Here is a 27306-nt window from a genome sequence, read left to right as displayed (position 1 = left end):
TCACACCACATGTAACCCCCATCACCTCCTGACAAAGTAGGTACCATTTGGGTCCCAGCTTTATTCTGTTTAATTATTTTATTGAACTATAACATATTACTCAGAAAAGTGCACATCACAAATTTACAGGTTGGTGACTTTTCACAAGGTGAACATACCTGTATAACCAGCACCCACATCGAGGGTCCCCACACGTTCCCCCCAAGGCCTAATGACTCTCCCGACGAGATTGATCTAGCCTGTATTGAACTTTATATAACTGGGATCACACAGAATTGCAATAGACAGAATAATGACCCCTCAAAGATGTCCACATCCCAATCCCCAGAATCTCTGAACATGTCATCTTGCCTGGCAAAAGGGACTTTGGAGATATGATTGAGGACTGGGAGATGGGGAGACTATCCTGGATTTGGACCCATGTTTTAAAGATGTGGCCCAGATTGGTTAAGTCTAAGGCCAGTTGTCACACACCAGTGATGAGGCTGGGATTTAAACCCAGGCAGTATCTAAAATCTACATTTTGAGCACTGTTCCAGGTGAGGAAACCGAGGTTCTATGAGACAAAGTGCTTATCTGTGATCACCGAGGCCAAAGGGCAAAGCTGGGCTTTGGCCTGGACCTCTGCCTCCTGACTGCGTGGTCCATCATGTCTGAGCTAACATGCCGTGGGCACTTCCAGTCTGGATCCGTGGCACTGGAACCTTCTCCTGATGACAGGCTCCTCCCAGTCCGCCACTGTTGTGACAGCCCCAGGACAACAGCTGCATGAGCCACTTACCGGGGAGGCTGAGTGGACTCCCAGGTGTCACTCTCTGTCCCCAGCCCTTTAGGGGAAAGAAAATGCCACCAGACACCTGGTGCTCTCTGAGGAAGGCTGTGGTCTCTAGGCCCCTCCACACCAGCTTCAGATAGCACTGACCACCTGGAAGGAAATGTCAGGTGGACTTTTTGCATGGCACATTGACTGTGGAAGAGCTTAACAGAGAGATGGAGCTGAACATTGTGGCTGCCTGGGAAGATTCTCCCTGGAGCCAAAGGGATATCAACAGTCCCGTCTTCCAGAGGAGCAGTGAGCTGACCGCACGGCTGAATGCAAAGCCAGGGTCCCCGAGACCAAACAGGATTCATAGACCATGTGGACTCAAAGGAATATTTTACGAAGTCCCTAATTCTTAAGATAAGAAACTTACCACCTAGAGTAATACTGACCAGTCTTTATTACGCACCTACTAAGCACTAGGCAGTACGCTAGGTGCTTCTGCATTGTTTTCTGTATAATCCTCACTAGTCTAGAGACATGGACTATTATTAGGCCCCCTTTACTGAAGAAGAATGAAGGTTGAGAAGACTTGCTTATGGCCACACAGCTGGAATTGGGAACCAGCACTTTCTGACTCCAAAGGTAGAGTGCAAATAGGTAGGGTTTACACCCTCTAGAGAAGGAAAGTTTCTTGTCCCAGTTATACTCCAAGCAATGACATCTAAGACCTTCCAGCATTCTAACTCCAGATTTATCTTACATATCATGAAGTCTACTTTGCAACTAATAATAAACACAAATAGAGGATGAGTCACAGGCCCAGAATTAACAGTATATTAGTTACAAACATGGAGGCAGAGGACAATTCATTGCCCATCAGGCTCATTTCTCCCTCTCTCTCTTGATTCAGATGTAAAGTCTAATAGTCTAAAGAAGTCCCACTCCCTTGCCAGAGACTGGTCTGGGAAAAAGACATGGGACCTAGCTTCTGACCAGTGGCTTCTGGGAAGTGTTTCCTTGCACTTAAAGCAACATAATTAAGAGCAGGCTTCTCAACTTCCCTGGATGTTGTATCTGCATATGACACCCGGAACCACAGCAGCCACTTTGTGACCTTGAGAGGAGCTGACATGAGGGTAAATTCCATGAACTCAGAGATGGAAGGAATCCAAGTCAGATGACATCATTGAAATGCTGACTAACCACAGAACCAAATGACCTCCAGACTACCTGTTATGAACTTTATGAAAGTCTTTCTTAAATATATTGAATCATGGTTTTCTATTACTTTCAACCAGAAGCCCCCTCCCTAATACAATGAACTTTAATTCTGGTGTTAGACTGCATGGGTTCTAACCTTCATTCCACCAACCATTAGCCATGTGACCTTGGGCAAGTCTCTTGACCATTCTGACCTTGGTTTTCCTCTTCTGTAGAATATGGTAGGTGAGAAAAATTCAGGACCAGTAGGAGGCTACAATAGGAGGATGAAAATCAAAGCACTTTGCAAATGGAAAAGCCCGAGGTATTGCTGGATATTATTGTTGATGTTATAGATTCAGCAGGACCAGAAGAAGCCTGCGGCATCCTGGGGGGCTCAGAGCCTGCTCTTGTTCCTGGGGATGGACTCTAGGAAGGGAGCAGCTGCAGCTGCTCAGATAAGAGCACATTTGCATTCTCCCAGCCTCCCTGCCCAGAGCTCTGCAGACTGAGCCAGACAAACAGCCTTTCTTGGGGGCACAGGGCCAGCAGCATGCATCTGATAGAGGCAAGGATGCTGAGTCGGGGGCAGAGAGGGGGCTGCACCCCAGCCATGTAAGTCCACCAGGGAAGGTCATGCACTAGTAACTGTGTAATAGTTCAACTATCACTTCCCGACAGCCTACTAGGTGTCCAGATTCTTTGTTTTTAGCATCTCCTTCAACCCTGGCAATAACTCTATGAATAGAAGTAGCTTTATTCCTATTTTATGGATGAGAGACCCAACGTTCAGAGAGGTTAACAAACACGTCCAAGTTTACACAGTCAGGCGTGGAAGAGCCAGGTCTGTCTGACTCCAAAGCCATGCTCTTAATCACTATGCTGTAGCCAAGAATATTAAATGCCCCTCAAGCAGCAAGGAAAGAAGAAAGCAAGAGCGTACTGGAAAGAGTGGGGCACTGTGTTTACTGACCTCTTTGCCTTCCTGGAGCTCACTGCCCAGCCTATGACTGAAGCATTCAGACTCCAACTCTTCCTGCCTTTTGCTTTTAACATCCTGGCCTCTCTCAAAACTTTAATTTTCTTGTGTCAGCTCTCCTAAGAGTCCCCAAGGGAGACAACGCTGCTCTGAAAATGGCTCCATTAAAGTGGAGACCCTACCTTTCACATAGGGTCTGGGGGCCCAACAGAGCAAGTGAAGGGGGAGCATCTGGGATTGGACCGGTTATTCTCTGTTTGTGACACTCCCCCAGCCAGATCCACTCTCTGCCGTGCTCTGCACTGCCCCATGTCCCAGGAGGCTGGCCTATATGGATAGTATCAACAGGCTCCCTTGTCCTGTGGCTTCCCAGTGGATTTGACCAACAGGATGTCACCAGAAAAGATTAAAAAGCTGAAAGGGAGTTCTAAGTATTTCTCCCTCCAACCCTACCATGATTCCCCCTAGCCTCAGTGCTGCAACTCCAGCTGTGGCAAAGTCCTTCTTTTTTTTTTTTTTAAACAGAGTTTTGCTCTGTCACCCAGGCTGGAGTACAGTGGTGTGATCTTGGCTCACTGTAGCCTCCGCCTCCTGTGTTCGAGATTCTCCTGCCTCAGTCTCCCGAGTAGCTGGGGTTACAGCTGTGGATCACCACGCCCAGCTAATTTTTATATTTTTAGTAGAGACAGGGTTTCACTGTGTTGGCCAGGCTGGTCTCAAACTCGTGACCTCAAGTGATCTGCCCGCCTTGGCCTCCCAAAGTGCTGGGATTACAGGTGTGAGTCACTGCTCCCAGCCAGCTGTGGCTAAGTCCTTCTTGACTGTAGCTCCTGCTGGCTCCCTCCCTGGTTCTACCTGTCACCAAGTTCTGGTAGGCCCACTCCTCTCTGCATATTTAAGCCTAGGGGTGGTAACAGTTCCCAACTATTGCTAGTCTCTTGGTGCCTCAACATCTCTCATTGGTTCTTCCAACCTTGCCTGCTCCTCTGTGAGTAGCACACTCATTAAATTTTCTCTAAACTCCCATCTTTCTCTTTCCTCGTAGGGCCCTGAGTATGAGGAGATGGGATAGAGAGTGGGTGGCAGTTTGTAATATGTCCTTAAGGAGTTGGACTCTCACTGCTCAGCTAATCGAGTATTAATAAATTTGCCAGTGGAAGGAGCTTTAAGAAAATTGCAGTGATTGATTCTACTCTTTGTGATGTCATCAGAGGAGGGTGGAGATTTGTGGTTAGGGCAGTCCTCCACTTCCAGAGATCCAGGCTCCAGAAATAGAGAACTTTCAAGCTTCAGGATTTCAGAAGACAAATTCCATCTGGCTTAGTCTGCCTGGCTCACAGTAAGCTTTAGAGTGGTGAAGAATAGAAAGTCTATGGTGGCAAGATGATATGTAGCTCTCACACACAATAGCTCCCTCTTTTCCACTATAGGGCACCTTTCAAATTTACAAGGCATTTTCTCATGAATTTGTACGTTTGAGCCTCATAACAATCCTCTGAGACAGATTAAGGCTACTTACTTCCATTTTACAGATGTGAAAATTAAAAATGAGAGAAGGGAAGGGACACATCTAAAAATCACATAACACCAACGGGTCTCAACCTCCAGCCATGGTGATCTTGAGTCTGGGGCTCTTTTGAACACACCTCACATTTATAGCTGGCTGATGAAATATCTGCTTCAGTAGCCACAGGATCACTTGTCAACCCTAAGAAGGCTGTCCTTCCCTCAGACTCAAAAAATAAATAAGTGAATAAAAACTAGCATTTGTTCATTGAAAATCTATTAAGTACAACACATTGGGCAAAGTACTTTGTATACACTTTATCCCTTTTAATCCTCAATAATGCTGTGAGGTAGTTATAATTATCCCATTTTAATGAAAAGGAAACTGAGGCTCAGAGAGGTGAAGTGATTTTCCCAAAGTCACAAAGATATAAGTGATAGACTCGGGATTTGAAATAAGTCCATCTTATGCCTCCTGTGCTCAACCATTGCACGAAACCTCCTCCTAAGAGGAAGCATTGTCATGATGGATGAAAGCCATGTCCTTCTCCTCTGCCAATGCCTGGAGCTATGTTTGCAAATGGAGTGAGCTGTATGTTGAAACCTAATTATTCTACAGGCAGCACCCATAACAAGGCAACCCCTCTTCTGGCAGCTTGTCTTCCCTTCTTTGCTCCCACACAATATTGCCAGAGGCTCAGGGGCATGAGAGTCAAGTTTCCATGGATGGAATGAATGAAACCTCAGTCATCTGCAGCATTTCATATTTTTGGATGTGTTTGAACATCTATTGGGTCACTTCATCCTTGCAGTAAACCTGTTGAGCACATAGGACAAATATTTCCACACTCCATCTTTCTTTAGAGAAAATTAAGCAAAGAGACCTTATCCAAGGTCACACAGCTGGTATAGGTAAAGCCAGGATTTCAACCTACATAGATTGTGTTCCAAATCTTTGGTCACTCTACTACCCTGTGCTCGTCATCTTGAAATAAGAATCTGAGAGGTAACGTGACTTTCCCAAGGTCACACAGCAAGACATAGTTACCAGAATGAAACTCAACCAACATACCTGTGTAGCCTAGCCACTCCCACCATTCCACAATGTCTCCTCTTTACCTCCTTCTCCATTCCTAGAAATTCTCCCCTCTTGGTGATTTCCCACTTCAAGTTCTCCCTCTAGAGGTAGTTCAAACTAAGAGATGTCTCTCACCCCATGACCTCCTTGAGAAAAAATACAGAAAGAGAACGGGAGGGAAGCCATTGCAGGCAATGCTTGTGTGAGTTGGCGATGGCACTGTTTCTCAAACTCTTGGCAGCATCTGCCTGCTGTCTGCCTGCAGGAAGGAGGTGGAACAGCTGTGCACACATCTGCCAGAGGAACTCTTTAAAGAGCAGAGAGGATGCTATTTCCTACCAGCAGTAGCAGCAGCAGGGCAAGCGCTTGAGGCTCATTTTGGGTTCATTCTCTCTCTGACTAAGGTTCATGTCTTCAGAACAGCTGTTCACACAGAGTGGAGTAAGGCTGTCAAGCAAGGAGACCTCTGAAGCAATCTCAAAAGCCCCCTGGTCAAATTCATGTGAACTGACTATTCACAGAGGTTGCTTACAAACAGAATATAATAACTAAGACTCACTGTGTATGCCAGATGTATAACTTAGAACAGCTATCACATGTGTATGTGTATACTTACTAAATATATATATATATCTACTATATATACAATATAGATATCTACTATAGATTATATAATATATATACATATACGTGTGTGTGTATATATATACACATATATGTCAATAAAACTCTACATCATGGCTACTATTATGATCATCCCCATGTTTCAGAGGGGAAAGCTGGGGCAGAGTCAGGCTAAATACCTTGCCAAAGGTTACACAGCTTTGTTTTGGTGGAGCCAGAATTAAAGCCCAGAAAGCCGAGTTCCAGATTCAGTGTCCTTTATCTCTGCACTATATTGACTTGAGTGATTCTAAAAATGTAGTGTGTATAAGAATTACACTGACACTGTTTAAAATTCAGATTCTTGAGCTCCTGCCCTCTAAATTCAGGAGGGATGGGCTAGAGAGCTCAGGGATATGCATTTTAATAAGTTCCCTTGCTTGGCTCTTGTACATATGGTTGATAGACCACTCTTCGAGAAAGACTTACAAAGAAATGTGTTCATTCACATATTTCATAGGGTAAGAACTGTATGTCAGGACCCGGGATAGGCATAGGGGATATGAGGAAAAGTAATTATAATGCCAGCTGTAATTTCCTGAATGCTAATCATGTTCCAGGAACCTTGCTAAATGTCTTGCATTCATTAATGTTTAATTATCACCACAACCCCATAAGGCAGGTGATATTATGACCTCTTCATTACAGATAAGAAAACCGAAGTTCACAGAAGTAAAGTGACTTGTCCAAGACCTCACAGCTATCAAGTAGAGAAATTGGGATTTGGATGCAGGTCTGTCTGATTCCAGACACCGTGATCTTAACCATCGAGGCAGAGTTTCTACCTTTTAGGAATTTCCAAATAGAGGGGACAACCTCAGGACCTAAACAATGTGGCAACACAGTCAAAAACACAAAGAGCCAGGGAGTGATGCCCATACTGTGCTGTGAAGGTTAATATCACTTCCTGTCAAAGGACAACCTCAGGGAAGTGGTATTTATTAATATACAGGGTTTTTTAAAAAGAAGGGGTCAGCTCTGAACACAGTAGTGATTGCAATTGGGAAGAAGAGCAACCAGGAAAAGGATATATCATAAGCAAAAGCACTGGTGTGGGAAAGAACAGGGATTTAGCGGGAAATGTGAACGGTATCACTGCTTGGTGTGAAAATATAGGCAAACCCGAGTAGCTCACTTCCTCTCAAATATTTATTCAGAAGCCACCATCTCAGTGATGCCTCAGCTGACAATCCCATTTACAGATGCATCAAAATTTGCCCTCCTTGTTCCTCTTTTCTGCTCTATTTTTCTCCAAAGCACTTTTCTTTTCTTTCTTTTTTTTTTTTTTTCTTTGAGACAGAGTCTCGCTCTGTCGCCCAGGCTGGAGTGCAGTGGCACAATCTCGGCTCACTGCAAGCTCCGCCTCCCGGGTTCACGCCATTCTCCTGCCTCAGCCTCCCGAGTAGCTGGGACTACAGGCGCCCGCCACCGCGCCTGGCTAATTTTTTGTATTTTTAGTAGAGACGGGGTTTCACAGTGTTAGCCAGGATGGTCTTGATCTCCTGACCTCGTGATCCTCCCGTCTCGGCCTCCCAAAGTGCTGGGATTACAGGCGTGAGCCACTGCGCCCGGCCAGCACTTTTCACCTCTAATGGACAATGTACCTTCCCTGCCCGCACCCTCCGCCCCACCCCTCAATTCTTAAAAATCTCCATTCACTAGAACATAAGCTTTAAGAAGGCAGGAATTTTTGTCAGCTTCGCTCATTGTTGAATTGCCAGGGTGTATCACAGGATCTGGAGTGTGTTGAGGGGTGATAGGTGCTCCATAAATATTTATCAAGATTTGAATGTAGAGCCAGGTATGGTGGCTAATGCCTGTAATCCCAGCACTTTGGGAGGCCAAGGCGGGCAGTTCACTTGAGGTCAGGAGTTTGAGACCAGCTTAGGCAACACGGCGAAACCTTGTCTCTACAAAAAAACACAAAAATTAGCAGGGTGTGGTGGTGCATGCCTGTGGTTCCAGCAACTGAGGAGGCTGAGGTGGGAGGATTGCTTGAACCTGGGAGGCAGAGGTTGCAGCAAGCCGAGATGGTACCATGCAGTTCCATGCCTGGGTGCACAAGAGTGCAGACCTCATATAGGACCCTAAATTTCTTCCCTCATTCCTTCCCTCCTTCCCTTCTTTTTTTTTTTTTTTTTTTTTTTTTTTTTTTTTTTTTTTTTGAGACATAACAATCTTGGCTCACTACAGCCTTAACATCCCGGGTTCAAGCGATCCTCCCACCTCAGCTTCCCGAGTTGCTGGGATTACAGGTGTGTACCCACACCTGGCTAATTTTTGTATTTTTAGCAGAGACAGGGTTTCGCCATGTTGGTCAGGCTGGTCTCGAGCTCCTGAGCTCAAGCGATCCACCCACCTCGGCCTCCCAAAGTGCTGAGGTTACAAGCATGAGCCACTGCGCCCAATCCGTGTCTCCCTTCTTTCCTTCCTTCCCTCCTTTCTCCCTCACTTCCTCCTTCCTTCTTTCCTTCCCTCCCTACCCCATCCCTCCTTCCCTCTTTCTTGCCTTTCCTCCCTCCCTCCTTTTTCCATCCCTCTTTTCCTCCCTCCTTCCTTCTCTCCTTCCTTAATTTTTCTAGCTCTCTACTGATGAGTTTAATGTATATCCAGAATGACATACCACCACATCATATCCAGATGTGGCAGCCCACACAAGCCACCCCAGCTGCAGACGTCAGTAGATTCCAGGGTCCTGGCATTCTGACCACAAGTGTGGGGAGTGCAGATGGTGTTTTCTCATTAAGGCAAGCTTAGGAAGCTCAGCTCAGTCCACTGGAGTGATTCCTAAATCAATCCTCCACCAGAAGACAGCCTTCTGAACTCTTTTCTCCACCAAAACATCTTTGACAAATCCTCTTTTCCTCTATCTTCCTTTCTGATGAGTCCTCAGGGACGCTAACCAGTCTGTTTTGATCCATGTTTATCAGCTTGGGGCTGTCTTCCCTGCCACCATCATCTTCATACTCTCCCCCAAGTTAATTGGAGAAGACGGATGGATGATGGCGCCCCATGTAACTTAATTAAGATAAAAGCTTCCACTAATCTCCCTGTGAGAGAGACTAAAGATGTTGCCAGCAATAACTCCTGGGTGTGACGTGGTTGATTTGCGCAGCCCAGTGAAGGAGCCAAGGGTCTTAGTAGCTGCCTTTGGTGCCAAAGGATCTCAGTTACACAAGCCCCCATGGCCTGGACAGCTGTGAAAAGTGGAGAAGACAAATCTCAAACTCATGCTTGTTGGAAACTCTTCATCTCTGTATTCCAAATCTGGTCACTTCTCACTAACTCCATGTGGTCCAATCCCCTATCATCTCTTACCTGGATTCTTGCAGTAGCCTCAGCATTGGTATTCCTGATTCTATCCTTGCCCTTCTATAGCCTATTCTCAATACAACAACTTTGTTGTATTATGTGTTCCATGTGAAATATAACTCAAGTTAAGACACACCTCTTCTCAAAACCTTCCAGTGATTTTCCATATCACTCAGAGGAATAGCCAAAGTCTTTGCAACAGCCCTACCTGTTTAGCCCCAGCTACCTCTGTGATCATCTCTCTCACTACCCTCTTCTTGCTTACTCTGTTCTGATCACACTGATTTCCCAGCTGCTTCTTGGACACACAGCATGCTTTGGCCATCTGCTTTGCACTGACTGTTCCCTCTGACTGGATTGCTCTTCCCCCAGGTAGCAACATGGCTCATTCCCTCACCTCCTGACCACCTTATTTAAAATTGCAACACACACTGCCAATGACCCTTACCTTGATCATTTTTTTCTATAACATTTGTCATTTACTATAGTGGCTAATTTGTCTATTTTCTGTCTCCCACCACCCTCAACAATATAAGTGCCCCAAACACAGAGATCTTGTCTGTTGCATTCCCTGGCACATCTCCAGCCCCTTGAATGGGACCAACACGTAGTAAACACTCAATAAACATTTGTTGAATAAGTGAATGAATCAGTAGGAATATAAAAATGTGTTTCACTAAAGATGGTTGGAAGGAGCAAAGTAACTGTGGTACCAGAGTTTGGATATTTGACCCCCCAAACCTCATATTAAAATTTGGTCCTCAGTGTTAGAAGTTGGCCTGGTGGGAGGTGTTTGAGTCATGGGGGCAGATCCCTCATGAATAGCTTGGTGCTGTCCTCCCAGTAATGAGTTCTCACTCTGTTAATTCCCTTGAGAGTTTCTCCAAAAGCTAGTTGTTACAAACAGCCTGGCACCTTCCCTTTCTCTCTTGCTTCCTCCCTCATCATGTGATCTGCACATGCTGGCTCCCTTCCACCATGAATGGAAGCAGACTTAAGCCCTCACCAGAAGCAGACGCTGGTGCCATGCTTCTTGTACAGTCTGCAGAAATGTGAGCCAAATAAACCTCTTTTCTTCATAAATTACCCAGCCTCAGGTATTTATTTATAGCAACACAAACTGACTAAGACATGTGGAAAAGACATGAAAACCAACATAAGATAGTCCCTGGAGTGCAATCATCAACTTTTTCATGGCCTAAAGGTGTGCAACCTGATGTGTCAGAACTGGCATCCTGAGAGTATACCTGACTGAGGTCATATTAACTTCCTGGCTGTGTGACTGTGGGCAAGGCAAGTTACTTAACCATTCCGAACTTTGGTTTCCTCATATGTATTATGTGGATAATAACAGATACCTACTTCATGGGGTTGTTGTAAAAATTAAATTACTTAATACACCTAAGGAGTTTATAATAGCACCATAAGCATAGTAAGCAGTCACTCCACGACACCCCCATGTGCTGGCACAGGTCCTGAGCCACTGGCTGGAGGAGGGTAGAGCGCAGAAAGCTGGGTCTTATAGTCGCTCAGTGCTTTCTGTTTCACTTTTGCCCCCCATCCCCAACCGTATCCTCTAAAGGCCAACATGAACCTTCAGCACTGAGGCCTCAAGCAGAGATGATGAGATGAAATTTTCCTTAAGTCAAGCTCTCACTTTATCCCCAAGAAGCCTTGTTTGGGTCCACGGTCTGACATATTCCTTGAACCAGACAGCTTTGACTTTTCATCACAGCTGCTGACTTTATTGGACCTCAGAATTAGGCCACTAGGCTAGATGCGGAGAGTTGGTAAAAAGAGGGACAGACACTCAGCTGACTTTATTTCTGTCTCATTCCTCCCCAAGGTCTCTGGCCTTAAATCTCCCTTGTCCTTAACCACAAAGCAGCAGTCCCCATGCATGTCAATGAAAGGAACACACTGTGGCCAAGAGAGTAACTGTGTGTTGATTAAGCTGCTAAGGTTTGGGATAATTTGTTTTGCAGCAATAGATAACTAATACATCTGGAATGGGGACCCAAAACCTGCATTTCTAACAGCTCCCTGGTGATACTCATGCCTCCATGTACTACACTTGGAGTAGCCAGAAGATTAGATGATTTTCTCAAGAAGACACAGCTAGTGGTAAGTGGTAGAACATGACTTTGAACTCAGATCAGTCAATCCATATATCCTTGGTGCTCGCTGCTCCAAGAGTGAAGTGTTGCACTGCAGGTCTCTACCTGAGGGCTTCCTCCCTGCTGGAAGTTCTGGGAGTTCATGCCTCCGTGGCAGCACTTACCCCATAGTAGGAGGGAGTTGGAGGATAAATAGCCCAGCCTCTTTACCTCATACGTGAGATAACTCTGAGAGACGTTCTACCACATTTCCCAGAAGTCTGCAAAGAGATTGAGCTTCAGTTGCCCATAGTGTTAGTTTATCCAATAATAACCCCGTGTTGACTTTTTTCCCTTTCCTTTGTAACTTCACTCACTCCCATGGGTACTTCTTGGCTTCACCTTCCAAATACACTACTGACACCCAGATCCTTATCTTGGGATAGTGTGTGCCAATCACTATGCAAAGAGCTCTAAGTATAGCATCTCATTTTATCTCTACAACATTTTATAGACCCTTGAGGCACAGAGAGGGTGAGCAACTTACCCAAAGTCACCCAGCTGGGAATTAGCAGGGAAAAATTAGAACACAAGCCCTTCTGACCTGAAACGTTAGGTTCTTCTACTTCTATTCACCCTCTACCCATTGCCATCTGCCTTCATCACAAAGCTACCCATCTCCATAGTCAGGTCCTTTCGCTCCCCGTGTGAAATCTTCCATGCTCCAGGCCCCATCTCACTGTAATCCCTCACCCTGCAAGGGAAGAGGCCAGTAAATCAGTTCGACCATTCCCAAAACCTTCACTAAGTAACTAAGACCTTCTTAACACATGTCCCAAAAAAGTAATCCCAGAAATAGGGAATAGCATCAGGTTTTATGGCACATTACTGGAGAATCCAAACAGAACAGAATCCACTATGACAAGTGGATTATAAATCCATCCTTACATGTGACAATTGAACTTGACAAACAATAGGGTTTTTCCAGGGGGTGGGGGCGGGGAGTAGGAGCTTCACTTACCACTCTCTGCCCCAACTGATTCCCACAAATTTCATTTCTTTCATTTTTTATATATATATTTATCTTTATTTTTATTTTTATTTTTTGAGACAGAGTCTTTCTCTGCTGGAGTGCAGCGGCATGATCTCGGCTCACTGCAACCTCTGCCTCTCAGGTTCAAGTGATTCCCGGGCCTCAGCCTCCCGAGTAGCTGGGATGACAGGTGCACACCACCACGCCCGGCTAATTTTTGTATTTTTAGTAGGCACGGGGTTTCACTATGTTGGCCAGGCTGGTTTTGAACTCCTGACCTCAGGTGATGTGCCCACCGTGGCCCCAAAAAGTCCTGGGATTATAGGCATAAGCCACCACACCCTGCCTATTTTATTTTATTTTATTTTATTTTTTATTTTTGAGACAGAGTCTCACTCTGTCACCCAGACTGGAGTGCAGTGGTGCCATCTCAGCTCACTTCAACCTCCACTTCCTGGGTTCAAGCAATTCTCATGCCTCAGGCTCCCAAGTAGCTGAGACCTCACGTGCATGCCACCACGCCCGGCTAGTTTTTTGCATTTTTAGTAGAGACAGGGTTTTGCTATGTTGGCCAGGCTGGTCTCAAACTCCTGGCCTCAAGTGATCTGCCCACCTTGGCCTCCCAAAGTGCTGGGACTACAGGCATGAGCCACTGCACCCGGCCCATTCCCACAAATTTTAAATAAAATCTACCTAGTGTTTAGCTTAGAGTAGGCACGTTGTAAATAGTTCTTGAATAAATGAATCAATCGGTGAATGGATTAATGAGTCAGTGAATATAGATGTACCATCCAGCTAGGCACAGAGCCTCCAGCTAAGACCCTTCCCCTTCCGGGACATCCCCTGCCCATTGGACAGAGGAGCAACATGCTAAACCACATGCACTAAGAATCATAACCCTCTTCATGTGAACTGCTTCCCAAAATTTTCAAAATGATTCCTCATATGATGTCTCGTTAACCTCTCCCTGCCAACAGCCTTTGAGCTTGTTGGAATGGGAATGGAAGCAACTGAGTGTGGGAGGAATAACTTTGGCCTCTAAATCCAAGAGATGTTAATCTTCAGTCCTGGTTTTGCCACCATGTGTCATGAAGTTATGTGACTTTCAGATAGTCTCTTTCCTACTCTGAGGCCAGTTTCCTTGTCTATAGAAAGACAAGGGTTAAGCTAATCTAACATCAAAGATTCCCTTCTGATGCTAACATGTTCAGATTCAGATATCTATCCAGGTAAGAGGGGAGGGCAGAAGAGGGTCAAATTTTACACATTACAAATTTCCCAATGCTTCCTCAAATCTCACCTGTGAATCTCTTGGCACAGCTATTCCTACCAATAATAAATGCTGCTCTTTATTGTATGCTATCATGCTTGTGGGACTATGTGGGAAATTCTTCATATGTTATGTTATTTATTTCTCATAACAACCTGTAAGCCTGGGATTGATATATTATTTAGAACAGATATTTCTCTGCCCATAACAGGAAACATGACTGCGAATGGCTTAAGCAATAAACACATCCTGAACAAAGAAATAGAATGCCCCACTATTGGTTCAGCATCTCAGTGACATCATCAAAGATCCAGGTTCTTGTATCCTGCTCTTCCATCATCCTCAGAGTACTAATTGTAAATTCACAAGTGTGTTGCCTCATGGTTACAAGATGGCTACTATGGCTCCGGACATCACAACCTCACACAACAGCATTCAAAGCTGAAAGGAGGAAAGGGAGCAAAAGATCTCTTCTTGAGCACTGCTCTGTTTTTTATTGGAGAAAAATTATTCCAGAATCCTCTAAGCCAACTTCCCTTTTATCTCATTGGCCAAGACTTAGTCACATGGTTACCCTTGGCTACAAGAAAGGCTGGGAGTATATCTGGCTTTTTCAACCTCTATAGTGAGAGATAGGCATGAGAGGAAGAAAAGTGGCATAGCTATGGAGTAGGGACCAACAATGTCTGCCACAGTATTTATCTCTATTTGAAATGAAGAAAACAGTCTTAAAGAAAATTGCCTGCCCTTATTCAAGGTCACACAGGGAATAAGTGGCAGAATTATAAACATGGTTATGCCCAGCTCCACAGCCCATGCTGCTATTAACTACTGTCAAATCCTGTCCAAGACAATGATTAGATTTTAAAAGTCGAATGGTGGACTGTTTTCTAAAGGATATTGAAAGAGAAGAAGGATTTCAAGTCAAGCTTGAGGATCCGGTGGTCAGAGAGATGGGAAGTGGATCTCTAGCAGGGAATAGGGCTCTGCTCAGACACCTGGGAGGATGTTGCAAAAAAGGCAGCATTGTTCTAAGCCCTTGGCACCCTCCCCCAACTACGAATTTGGCTTCCCAGGGATTTGACTTGTCCTTATCAGCATAAACAGCTGAGTCAGAAGAAGACTGTCCTAGGAAGAGTGGCAGAAACCCTGGGAATAGGCCTGGTCACTCCTGGGCCATGTGTCAAGGGGCCTTTAATAGCATAATCACTCTCTTCTACAGAGGCCAGTGGTGACATGCCTTTTAATGAAGGGTAATGGTATTTTGCATTTAAATATATTCAGCCATTGACTCATTACTGCAGTCTCCACTGGAAACACAAGCAAATGAGAGGGAAGGAAGAATTTGTCGGCTTCAGGAGAAACCAGACTAAAATGTAGACCACTCATGGAACCTCATGGCTACTGCATAAAGCACAGGCAGCTCTCTGGCCCTCTTTGGAGAAGTGGATTCTAGAGCTCATTTCTATCATCACAGAAAGTCCTATAGGACAACCCTAAAATGGAATGAGGATGGAAGAGGTTTCCCCAAAGGAAAATCAAGATGCTGGGACCTGAAAAAGGGCAAATGGATATTGGTGAAGCAAAACAGATGCCCACTGTACATCATTTAATTTGAGAGTTGCAGACTTCGGAGGCTGATGAAAGCTATGGATCTTCTCTCCAAGGGAAAAAAATTTGCAAGCAATTTTATAAACACAGAATTCTGCTTAGAGTTTCGGAGGGGTCCCTGAAGCCAAACAATGAGCAATGACCCCAGTTCAGAATGTCTGACATTCTGGGAATTTTAGCAAGAGAGGGTGGCTGGAGGGAGTAACTTTTAACAGCTTTCAAGCCTGAGAGACATCTCCAGAGATTCCTTTCTTCGCCACCCCAATGCCCTTAGTCTGGGAACAAGAAGAATTTGTCTCTACTCCTAATTATCCGGTAAGACACAAATGATGCAAATATTATGCTAAATGAGGCCCCTTAAAATAGCAGAGAGCAAACCAGCAGCAAAAGATGCCTTGTCATTTGCAATTTGCAAACGAATTTGATGCCTTTCTTCATCCTCTCTCCGCCTCCCCACCCCTGTTGTTGATGTTAATCTGAACTCCTGAAGGAGTCACCTTCCCCCAGAAAGGTGTCCCTTGAGGGGAGGAGAGAAGGAAAATGGGGGGATGGAAATGCTTCTTGATTGCCTACATCTGATTAGTAATTACACTCCAAGAGCCGCTCTGGAGAGAAACACTGTCTCCCTCTGATGAGGAAGAAATTTGATAAGGCAGTTCTTCTAGGTGGAGGTTGGGGTAGGAAGGTGATGAGGAGGAGAGGAAGGTGGTAATGGAAATACAGCTGGGGGACCTGCTGCTAGTCGGTTGGGGTAGAGGTAGGCAGATTATTGCATCCTTCACCAGCATTACCACTTCTCCATTTATCAGCATGAGTGACCTTGAGCTTTGTGGCTTAAACTCTGTGCCTCAGTTTCTTTATCTGTAAAATGGGAATAAAGCTGGTACTGTCAGAGGCATGTGAACCAGAGCAACTCCGTCTTGAACAGAATCTGGGTAAAATAAGGCTGAAACCCAGATGGTTAGGCATTCTCAGTCACAGGATGAGATGGGAGGTTGGCACAAAATACAGGTTATAAAGACCTTGCTGATAAAACAGTTTGCAGTAAAGAAGCCGAAACCAAAACCCACCAAAAGCAAGATGGCCACGAGAGTGACCTCTGGTCGTCCTCACTGCTACATTCCCATCAGCGCCATGACAGTTTACAAATGCCGTGGCAACATCAGGAAGTTATCCTATGTGGTCTAAAAAGGTGATGCATGAATAATCCACCCCTTGTTTAGCATATAACCAAGAAATAGCCATAAAAATGGGCAACCAGCAGCCCTCAGGGCTGCTATCTATGGAGTATCCATTCTTTTGTTCCTTTACTTTCCTAATAAACTTACTTTCACTTTACTCTATGAACTCGCTCTGAATTCTTTCTTGCGCAAGATCCAAGAACCCTCTCTTAGGGTCTGGATCAGGACCCCTTTCCTGTAACAATGCCTGCTTTTCAGAGCTGTTGTGAAGATCGAATAGAGTCTTATTAGAGTACCTGCATCCAAACAACTCCAGTTTGGCCCCCAATTGACAGGATATTGTGCTTAACGCACTACAAGACCTTAGGAAATCTACCTGGTCTCTGCCAAGAGGACTGTAGACCCACATCCTTAATAAAGGAATTGTGGCTTGGGCAATCCTAGATACAACTAACCAAAAATTACTTTTGACCCTTGAATGTACAGTTGACCTGTTAACAACTGGGTTAGATTGCACAAGTCCATTTATACTTGGATTTTCTTCTGCCTCTGCCACCTCTAAGACAGCAAGACTCGCCCCTCCTCTTTCTTCTCCTCCTCTGCTTTATCAACATGAAGACGATGAGAATGAAGACCTTTATGATGATCCACTCCCACTTAATGAATAGTAAGTATATTTTCTATTTCTTATGATTCTCTTAAACATTTTATTTAGCTAACTTTATTATAAGTATAAAATACATATAACATACAAGATACATGTTAATCGACTTTTATATTATTGGTAAGGCTTCCCATCAACACTAGGTTATTAGTAGTTAACTTTTGGGGGAACCAAAAGTTATATGCAGATTTTTGACTGAGCAGGGGGTCAAGTCAAGTGCCTCTAACCTCCATGTTCTTCAAGGGTCAATTGTAATTGATTTTAACTGTTTTCATGAACTTCCACCATCCCTGGAGAATGAGAAAGATATCACTCACTTCTCTATCATTCTCAGTTGTTCAAAAGGCAGACAAAACCCCGAAGGAAGGACCTCCATCAAGCACTCACTAGGATGGATGGATGGATGGATGGATGGATGGATGGATGGATGGATGGATGGATAGATGGATGGCAGAAGGCCCAGTGAATGTTTCTCCCCACTCCTTAAAAATCTGAACATGTGACTCAGTCTATGGATTGCTGAGTGACTTTGGGCAACTGGCTCTACTTCTCTAGGCCTCAGTTTCTTCGTGAGTAAAAATGGACACAAAAAAAGTAGGCTTCTCCTCTGCTTTCTCTTTCCTCTGCATTTCCTTTTTCTTCTCCAAATGACTTAGATCAGTGCCCACCCCCTCTCACTTTCTGTAGAGTACACCTACCTTCCCCCAATGCTAGGGAAACTAGGGGGCATTGACTAGCTAATTAATTATCTAGAGTGATAAAGTCTTAAATCCGCTTTTTTTTTTTTTTTTTTTTTTTTTTGAGACGGAGTCTCACACTGTTGCCTGGGCTGGACTCACTGCAACCTCTGCCTCCCAAGTAGCTGGGATTACATGCACCCACCACCATGCCCAGCTAATTTTTTGTATTTTTAGTAGAGACGGAGTTTCACTATGTTGACCAGGCTGGTCTTGAACTCCTGACCTCTTGATCCGCCCGCCTCGGCCTCCCAAAGTGCTGGGATTACAGGCATGAGCCACCACGCCCGGCCTTAAATCCACATTTTTAACTTTTAGCATGAAGAAAATATGTATATATTTGATCAAGATTGTTTTAAAAACTTAAAACTTTTTTGCTTCTCCAAAAACCATAAGCTAAATTAGAAGGCCAAACACCAACTTCTTAAGAATAAATTTTAATAAAGATAAAGGGTGAAGGAGAAAGTGTTCATTTCCCCATCTAGCCCAGACAAATAAAAACCTCTGTCATATGTAAAGAGCTCTTACAAATCAATAAGACATATAAAAGAAAACTAAAACTCCAATAAAAGATTAACAAAAGACATAATTCTCAGTAGAATAAATATACGTGTCTAATAAGCTTTGAAAATTTGTATTAAGTCAGCCTTTCAGTATCAAAAAATGCAAATGGAAACAATAAGACTGCCTTTTAAACATATTATACTTGCAAAGACAAAAAGAAAAAAAAAAAACAAGAAACTTCTCTACTGGCCAGTGTGAGGGATATATGCTCCAACACTGCTGGTGGGAATGTAAATTAGTTCATCCTTTCCGAAAGGCAATTTGGCAGGACAATCCCAATTATGTTAAAAATATATATGTATGTACATTTAGGCATACAAAAAAGACTGTTGAGAGATAAAATAAATGTTAACAGCTATTTTCTTTGTGTAATAAGATTAGAGTGATTTTTATTTTCTTCTTTATATTTTTCTGTGTTTTCCAAATTTCCACAGTGAACATGAATTGCTTTCATAATAAGGAAAAAAGAAAAACAATGAAAAGACATTTAAAAAAAAAACAAACCTCGTTATGTTCTTTTGAAATGTATTTTTTACAGTTTCATTACAGTTTCATTCCAGGATGCTTGGTTTTGCAACGCTAAGCTTTTTCTGAAGAGTTTTGTATTTCATCCTGAGATAGTTAGAGAATAAAAGGAACTGCCAGTTATTCTAGTCTGTCTAGCAAAAGAGAAAGCACATCTGCTTTGTCCTCAGCAGACCTGTGTGGGTACGGCAGCCTTGCCCCTTCCTGGCTATGTGACCTTGGGTGACTTGTTTAATCTCTCTAAGGTTTAGATTCCGCATCTTTAAATGGAGACATATAATCATCACTTCTACCACATAGGATTGAGTGAGGAAGCACATGTAAAGTGCCTGGGACAATGCCTGGTGCATAGTAGGTGCTCAGTAAACGGTAACTAGTACAACCAGATGGTGAGGAAAAGGCACAAAGTCTTCATAAATGAGAAGCAGTCATCCAGAGAGAAAAATTCATCCCTTTTGGAAAAAAATTATTCTGATAAGGAAGCCTCATGTCATCACTCCCATTTTCTGAAAGGTCTTTGGAAGCTCTCACAAAGGTAGAATTCCCTGCTCAAGATCTCCCAGGACTTCAAAGATTAGGGGCTGAACAAGCAGCAAAGCCCAGCTTTCTTTACTCTTAGAATAATGTTCCACTGCTACTTCCCTAGCCCAGAATGGTATGTGGTCCTTCTTCCCACATCTCCGCAGACCAAGAGCAATATCTTCTCCCACTTTCCACCAACATGATCCTCTAGGGCTCATTGCTGTTCATTAATCACAGGAGATCTTGCACATTACCTAATTGAGCAGTATCTTCAGTTTCCACTAGGTTGGGGGCATGTAATGCCACCCTTTTATGATACTTGGGAGCACTTCAACAGGGAGACTTTACCTGTTCAAATGTGCAGGAAAAAAAACAGTCCCTCTTTGGTCTTCTTAACACTAATATGTCCTAATATCAGGCTAGGTGTCAGGTATCAATTCATATGCAATCTCCCAAGGCCAGAGGGCTCCCTCATTCATCTCCCAGAAACTGTTTTTCCTGATGCTCATTACTATTGTTCTTCCATTATTGCTACCTATGCAGCCACCCCTGCTCTCTAAGTGACTAGAGACTTCGCTCTCAGGCCAAGCTAGAGATCCTGGAATGAGGTTTCTATACCCTGATGCAGTGATCCATGTGTTGCTCCTGCTAAGAGAAGCAATAGCCTTTTCCAAATGTGGAACAGAAGGACCTACAGGAGGCAAGAGAGATGGGGACCCCAAGTGTCATCATTCTACAGTGATGCAGTCATGCTTTCGCCATGATCAGGAGGGGCTTCTAATGAAGCCACTTGCCCCTGTTCATTAAGCCACTTAGGCAGGCCAATAAAAGCCAGCCATATGATCCTATCCTACAAAGTAGGAACTGCTGCCCTCACTTCATATATAGAATGCTTCTCATTGCTTAAAATTCACTGTTTCACTACACCCTATTTTCTGCCCCAAGGAGAAAGAAGAGACGCTATTTTGTTGTATTTATGGCGAGTGTTGAAAAAAAGGAGGCACATTAGACTTTGCCTTTTCACTGAGTTTTAGTGACGAACACCAAGGCTTACTCTATTCTCTCCCTAGGTTGTTTTATCCATGCCCAAAATTAAACTGCCACTTATTGACAAACAACTTCTGAATATCTATCTTCAGGCCAGATTTCTCTTCTCAGCTACAGACTCATATAAAATATTTTGTATTCAACATCTTTTGCTGAATATAATGCATCATATTTGTTGTCTAAAATGCATTCCATGCTCAGCATGTCCAAGGTTAAATTTGTGATCTTCTTCTATTCCAGCACACCCTATCTTCATGAACAGCAGAACCATCCACGTAGTTCCCTAAGTCACTCGGCATCATTCATGGTTTCCCCTCTTTCCCCCTCCCCACTGCTCCTCTTCTTCCCCCTTCCCTGTCTCCATCACCCTCTCCCTTCCTTCCCCTCCCTTCCTCTTTCTCTTCTCTCTCTCTCCTTTTCTAACCTATTGCTGGGCCCTATTTTCTCTATTAAATAGCTTTTGAATATGTCAAATCCATCTTCTTATCACTGTCTCAATCTAAGCCACACTAATCTAACCCACTTCCATCTCTTGCCTGGACAACTGCAAGTACTGCCTTTCTGACTTTGCTATAGTCACTCTAACTTCTAATCTAATCTTCAGGCAGAGAATCTTTTCAAAACACAGATATAATCATGTTGTCCCCCCACTTAAAGCCTGTTAAATGGCTTCCCATTGTCCTTCAGATAAAGACCAACATATTCATCATGGCTCAGAAGGCCACGCATACAGGCTGTGCCCCGCCTCCCTTCTTCTCGAATCACCCACCTGATCACTGTCTGCCTACCTGCCACACTGGCCTCCTCATGGTCTTTCAGACATCCCACCATATTTGGAAGCAATGAGATTTTTCAAATGAGGAATAGGAGGCCCTTAGGCAAGAGAGATTGGGACTTCAAACGTCCTACCATAGGACTTTTACATAGGCTGCTGTCTCCTAACACCCTAGGCCCCTCCCTCACCTGGTTAATTTTCTACTTTTATATATCAACTCAGATGTCGCTTCCTTCCTAACTCCCCAACCTAGTCTCATTTTGTTACTGTGCATTTTCATGGATGTGTTTCTTTCCTTCACAGCATTATCTCCATTTATAACCACAGATTGATTGGTGTGATTATTTAGTTTATCTCTCCACTAAAACTGTAAGCTCTTTTAAGACAAAAACTGGTCCATTTTGTAATCCCCATTTTGTATCCCTAACTTCTTTGCATGATATATCAGTCTGTCTTGATGCTGCTAATAAAGACATACCCAAGACTGCGTAATTCATAAAGGAAAGAGGTTTAGTTGACTCCCAGTTCCACAAGGCTGGGGAGCCCTCACAATCATGGGGGAAGGCAAATGAAGAGCAAAGTCACATCACACATGGCAGCAGGCAAGAGAGCTTGTGCAGGGGAACTCCCATTTATAAAACCTTGAGATCTTGTGAGATTTATTCACTACCACGAGAAGTGTGGGGGAAACCACCCCCATGACTCAATTATCTCCACCTAGCCCTGCCCTTGACACATGGGGATTATTACAATTCAAGGTGAGACTTGGGTGGGGACACAGCCAAACCGTATCATATGAGTCAGAGATGAGTCGGAACTAGAAAGGAGAGAGGATTCAAATGGCTCCCAGGCCTTTGCTTATTGGCCTTTCCAAATAAGAACTGTAATCCTTCCTCCAATTGCTACCAGCAAAACTGACAGGCAAACTAGACCACTAGGTAAATGTCAAGCTGCTGAAAAATCAAAGATTGACTACTGTAATTGGCACCATTGGTTGGCATCATGAATAGTCATAACAAGCAGGAATTTGTTACCAAAGGACATTGTGTTTTCAGAGGGGAGATACCTCCCTGTTCTCTATTTCACTAAAAAAAAAAAAAAAAAAAAAAAAAAAAGTCCAATTATCTCTTTAATTGAAAACAAAGATTTTTCTGATTAGGAAGTCAAGATGGAAATCCCACACCGAACACTTAGATAGCAGATGAGAAGCCTTATTATATGTGTGTGTGTGTGTGTGTGTACATATGTGTGTGTGCCTTGCCCATGCACATGCATGCATAATCAGTGTTTAAACGGGATCTTACAATCGCCATACCCTTAACCACCACAGCAGCCATGTTTGTACAATGGGACTATTCCTGCTGCTGATTGGACCAGGGATGAACACCTCATCCAAGCTCAGCCAATCAGATTCCATTCCCTGGGAATACAGAATTGGAACTAAGAAAATCAGTCTCCCTGGGTAATTGGACCTGTAATGCATGAACTTGGTCGGGAGCCATCTTTTGCACCCTATGTGGACTAAGCAGCAGAGACATTCCGTCTGCTAAGAAAGCTGAAACAAGTGTGCAGAAAAAAGTAGAGATGGACTGCCGTGTTCTAGTTTGATCTCCAGTTTTCTGTGTCAACCTTTTCGTGTCCCAGGCACACACCCGCCTTAGGAGTCCATGGGTCTGCCCAGCATCATCCTTCTAATAAATGTCCTTTTAGATTAACAAGATCAAGGAAGTTTCTGCAACTTACAACTGAAGCAGTACTAACAAATGTGCACACCTCGCTCAAATGTCTCTCTCCATGAGTCCTTTCCCGATCATTCCATTTAAAATTACACATACTCTTTATTATTATTATTATTATTATACTTTAAGTTCTAGGGTACATGTGCATAATGTGCAGGTTTGTTACATATGTATACTTGTGCCATGTTGGTGAAATTACACATACTCTTTATCCCCTTCCCTCTTTATTTTTCTTCCTAGTACTTATGTCCTTCTAATATTTGTATATACATTAAAATATATGTGTGCACTATGTAACTATTTTTTATTCTGTTTGTCTCATTCCACTAAAATGTAAGCTCTACAACAGAGATTTTTTTAAAAATTATACACAACAAAACAAATCATAAGTAAAAGCAAACCATATTTTTTTTAAAAGCCACAGACCAGAGAAAATATTTGCAATGCACGTAACCAGCAAAGAGTTAAAAGCAACGGTACACAGAGAGTTCCTGTAAACTATAAGAATTAAATAATCAACTGAGGAGAAAAATTGGCAGTTCACAGGAGAGGAAACACAAATGGCCAATAAATATATGGAAAGCTGCATAGCTGCATCTATAGTCAAGAAAATAAAAACTAAAACAAGATAATATTTATGCCCATCATTTGGGGAACCATATATAAGCTGACTTGTTTGCATTCATTCATTCAATCAGTTTAGCAAACATTATTAAACAACTGGTATGTGCCAATTCTGGGCCCTGGAGATACAGCAGTGAGCAAAACAGACAAAAATCCCTGCCCTTAGGGAGTGTATACTGTACTGAACACAGTAATAACAAAGAAAAAGAAATAAGATAGTCTGTTAGTGATACCTACTAAGGTGAAATTTTAAAGCAGATAAGGGTATGAATTAGTTGGGTGGAATTAGACATTTTAAAGAGGGTGGCCAGAGAAGGCATTGCTAAGAAGTAAAGACTTGAAGGAAATCAGAGTGATCCATGTAATATCTAAGGGAAGGCTTTGAGACAAAGAGACCAAGTGCTAAGAGTCTGACACAGGAATTTCCCTCTTTGCCTTGTTCAAAGAACAGAGAAGAGACAATTGTGGCTGCATCAGAGCAGACAAAGAAATGTGGCAGGAGATGATGTCAGGGAAACAACATGGAGGGCAGATCACATAGAGTCTTGTAAATCACAGTGAGGACTTTGCTTGTACTTGGAGGACAGCGATGTTTGTCTTTTTGTTCACTGATGTATCGTCAATACCTACAATAGTGCCTGACACACAGTAGGCACCCAATAACTAGTAGTTAAAACAAACCAATTATGCAGTCAACAAAAATTTCTGCTATAAAAATATATATAATATACCACTCGGTTGGGTTTTAAATTTTTTTTATTTCAGTAGGGTTTGGGGGAACAGTCAGTGTTTGATTACATGAATAAGTTTTTTAGTGGTGATTTCTGAGATTTTGGTGTACCCCCTACCCACTTAGTTGCTTTTTCATTAAAAACAGATTACAGAAGAGGATAAAAGTGGGTAATTACAGACTTTTTTTTTTTCAGATAGAGTCTCTCACTCTGTCACCCTGGCTGGAGTGCAGTGGCACAGTCTCCGCTCACTGCAACCTCCACCTCCCAGGTTCAAGCAATTCTCATGCCTTAGCCTCCTGAGTAGCTGGGACTACAGGTGCCCACCACCACACCCAGCTAATTTTTGTATTTTCAGTAGAGATGGGGTTTCACCATGTTGGCCAGGCTGGTCTGGAACTCCTGACCTCAAGTTTTCTGCCCCCCTCAGCCTCCCAAAGTGACAGACTGTTAACAGTGATTGACTTGGGGTCATGAACTTGGGTTCCACTTGTTTTCCATTTTTATAACTGAATTTTTCTTTAAAATGAGCTGTAATATTTGAAAGGAGAAAAATAAATGCATAAATTGAATGAAGGAATGGGAAGGAAGAAAGGAGGAGGCTAAGAAAAGGAGAAACTAATTCAGGCTGTGGAAATTCAGCCTATGTCCCCCAACCTCCATCCTCTATCTCTTTCATACATAAACACACACACACACACACATCTGGAAGCTCCCCCTCCCGGACTTGGCCTTGCCCTTGGCTGCCTTCCAGGCTCTCTCTGCTCTTGACAGTCCCTCATGTCCTCCCTGAAGCTAGATGCACAGCAGCTCCCTGCTACCCTAGCCACAGTGGAGGCTGCATCAGATCCACAAACAAAAGCAATTCACAAGGGCCGGCCACCTGGCTCCTCTAATTGCCCAAACCCCTAAAAAGAAATAAACAATGGCTCTGAAAAAATAGAAATGACTCAGCCATTAGCCCCACATGCCTGCAGAGAGGCCTCCTTGAGCAATACACAGAAATGGGAATCACATTACCAAAATAGTCACCACTGCCCCAGGAAGGATGTAGTCAACTGACCACAATGGCCCCTGGACTGGAGACTAAATATTAATCCCCTTAATGTGAAATCAAGGCCTCTGGAGGCTGATGGAACTAGGTGCAAACCCCATCTTTACCATCCATTAGCTGTGTGGCCTTGGGCAAATCACACTGCCTCTCTGAGCCTCGTCTATAAAATAGGAGCAGTGACAGCACCAACTTTAAGGGGTTGTCATAGGAGCTAAGTGAGAAAAGTACCCAATAGAAGCTACTAATTTTTTTTATGAGCATCCTTCTCCCTCAGCCTGTGTACCCTTCCCCCATCCATTTCTATATCTTATTACTCCTCCAAGATTCAGTTCAGATGTTACTTCCACCAGGATGCCTTCCCTGACCTCTTCAGGCTCAACTGGGTGCCCTTGCAGTGCATCCCTACTGCACGTACTGCTTACCTGTATAATTTAGGGCTCCTTGGTTGTAAGTGACAGAGACTGCCCTGGCTAACTTAAAACAGCAAGGCAGTTTAATGGAAGAATATCAGGGCTCAAGAAATCAATGTGAGTTTGGAGACTGGGCCTTAGGAATGAACCAAGAATGCTCCAGGAAGCTGGGATGGAAATAGAACCTCAGACCTCTCCAGCCCCTTGTCCCTCTGCTCAGCATCAAGTCCCGGGGAGGGGATAGTGGACTGGCCTTGTTAAGAGCAAAGGCCCACTCCTTGGCCAGAGTAGAGTAGAGCCCCCAATATGGCCCCATCATACTGTCTCCAGTGGGGAGAGGTTACTTCAATAAAGGCAACGATCTGTGAAAAGAAAGTGGGTGCTAGTCAGTGAACAAACAACAGAAATCTCAAATATAAGCAGGGATTTCATTTCATTCACTCATCTGAGTCTCCACCACTTCATGCAGTGTCTCAAAAAGTTTGCTGAATGAATAAATGATGGGTAAACCACAGTTTACAAGGCAAACAGTGCTAAGAGCACCAACTGAGGCACAAAGAATGGGAGGCAAGTGGGAGGCTTGTTTAAAAGCATAGACTTAGGAGTCAGACACAGGTGAATTCAACTCCAGCTTCGCTTTCACCTTTGACTCTGCTATCTTCGACATGGGCCAAATTGCTCTCTGGACTTCAGTTTGCTTGTTTGTAAAGGGGTGATAATTATAACAGTATCTTTGTAAGGTTGTTGTAAGTATCAAAGGAAAAGATTTATGTAATGAATTTTTTGCAATGCCTGGGTCGTAAGTGCTCAATAAGACACACTGTTAATATTCTATTGTTTTGATCAGTGTTGTTATTACTATGGGAAGTGTGGAGAGAGAAGGGAATTGGCTGACTTGAGGATGCGGAGGCTGATGCAGAAGGAGTCATTGTGATGAGCAAGGTGGGAACCCTGCCCTATTGAAGCTCAGAGTTGAGTGAGGGAGACAGGTGAATTCTCACCCAAGAAAAAGTGTGAACCTCATATTTTTAAAACATTGAAGAAAGATGAAACATATGATGAAAAAATTATGCAGCCCAAGCATCCTGAGGTGACCCGTGAAAATGGTTCTCAATTTACCTGACCCAGAAAACTGCAGAAAACTATACAAATCAAGGGGTTCAAATCTTCATGTTCACTTTAAGAACAGCATGGAACTGCCTGGGCCATCACAGGCATTCAA

The 27306-nt window shown here is 43.6% G+C and overlaps 2 long non-coding RNA genes across 2 annotated transcripts; both read left to right on the top strand.

The window, feature by feature from the left end:
• Positions 1–3646: 3646 nt before the first annotated feature.
• Positions 3647–7172, top strand: LOC110740769. Its single transcript, XR_002515883.1, has 2 exons — positions 3647–4281; positions 6838–7172. It is a non-coding gene; the product is annotated as an uncharacterized LOC110740769 (long non-coding RNA).
• A 6050-nt stretch (positions 7173–13222) lies between these two features.
• Positions 13223–24860, top strand: LOC103876106. Its single transcript, XR_002515882.2, has 3 exons — positions 13223–15826; positions 17256–17359; positions 23684–24860. It is a non-coding gene; the product is annotated as an uncharacterized LOC103876106 (long non-coding RNA).
• The last annotated feature ends 2446 nt before the right edge of the window (positions 24861–27306 follow it).

The sequence above is a fragment of the Papio anubis genome, chromosome 9 (assembly GCF_008728515.1).
Source record: "Papio anubis isolate 15944 chromosome 9, Panubis1.0, whole genome shotgun sequence".
Lineage (NCBI taxonomy): Eukaryota > Metazoa > Chordata > Mammalia > Primates > Cercopithecidae > Papio > Papio anubis.
Note: the sequence above shows the minus strand (reverse complement) of the source record. Positions and strands in the feature narration are given on the sequence as shown.